The following is a 1,316-nucleotide window of genomic DNA, read 5'->3' as shown; positions in this document are numbered from 1 at the left end:
GATGGAGGATAATCTTTACAAAAGAAGAAAAGGACAAAACAAAGAGGAAGAGGAGGAGGGATTTCCAGGGTTAGCATCTTGAAACAACTATAGGACAGGTCAGGAGATCTTGGTGGCAGGGATCCAGTCACGTGGCTCAGTACACCACCTGGGCAGAGTCTGGCCATTGTAGGACCTATGGATGAAAGGCCATCCATGCACAGCCCTTGCCTGTGGCTACCTGGTGAGGTGCAGTGACTTGCTTGACAAACTGTTGGCGGTAAATGAAAGAAAGCTAGAAGGAGCCCGCACTCCTACTCAGAAGGTGACTTCAACATGAGGAGACTAACGTGCAAAAGAAAACACACTTTCCTGCATTTCCAGGAAACACCATTCTGGGTGTTTACTGAACTAGCAGATCACAAGCAGAGTCCAGATGTCCTGATTTCAGACTCTATGAAGAAGATCCCAGGGTTCTGTGAAATAGCAGCTTTTAAGCTAAACTTCAGGGTAGATGGAAAATACTACAAAAGAAATGACATATCTTTAATGTTTTCTAATGTCTCCAAACTGACTCCTTTTCCCTGAATATAAATGCTTTGTTTCAGCTGACTTCTGGGTACATGGCCCTACTCAAAAATTACTCTCAATCATTTAATCAGATTTTACCTTGAAGAAAAAAGGTGTAATATTCTGTTTTGATCCAGCTGTAAAGTAGCTGGCAATTGTAAATAAAGCTCTTTTTTCTATCCATCTGTTTGCTCTAGTTCTCTGTTTACATTTACGTTTCTGTTGGAGACCTAATTTATGACAAAACTAAAGACTTTTTGTAAATGAATCAGTCATTTATGTGGCAGTTCCTGGGCTTTGCAAAAGCAAGTACTTTGCCAGGGATACATGGACCAAGTTCTTCACTGCCAGGAGAATAAAAAAGCAGACTAGAACATAGCATGATGGTCAGGGAATACCATTCATTATTCTTTTCTTTTCACAAGAATTTAATTACCTACATTAATAAGAATCACTGGGTTTCAGAGGCATTTTATTTCATACCGTACAAAGTCTGACTTTTGGTTTAAAATATTTGCTTTGTCACCAAAATGAAATGAAGTTTCAAAATTCAGAAATTTTGATTGGTCGCATTATTTGATGTATTCAAGGCACCTATTGTTTATGAGGAAGAAATCAGCTCTAGATATCTATTCAAGTGCTATCAAAGGGTGCCAGGAAGTGTTCAGCAACCGCTGAATGCAGAGGAAAGGTGATCTAGGCTTTGTTTTCTTCTTAAACATTTTTTTTAACTTTTGATTAACACACAATAATTGTATGTATTTATG

This window comes from Sciurus vulgaris (assembly GCF_902686455.1).
Source record: "Sciurus vulgaris genome assembly, chromosome: 4".
Lineage (NCBI taxonomy): Eukaryota > Metazoa > Chordata > Mammalia > Rodentia > Sciuridae > Sciurus > Sciurus vulgaris.
The sequence above is the reverse complement of the archived record's forward strand: the minus strand, read 5'-3'. Positions refer to the sequence as shown.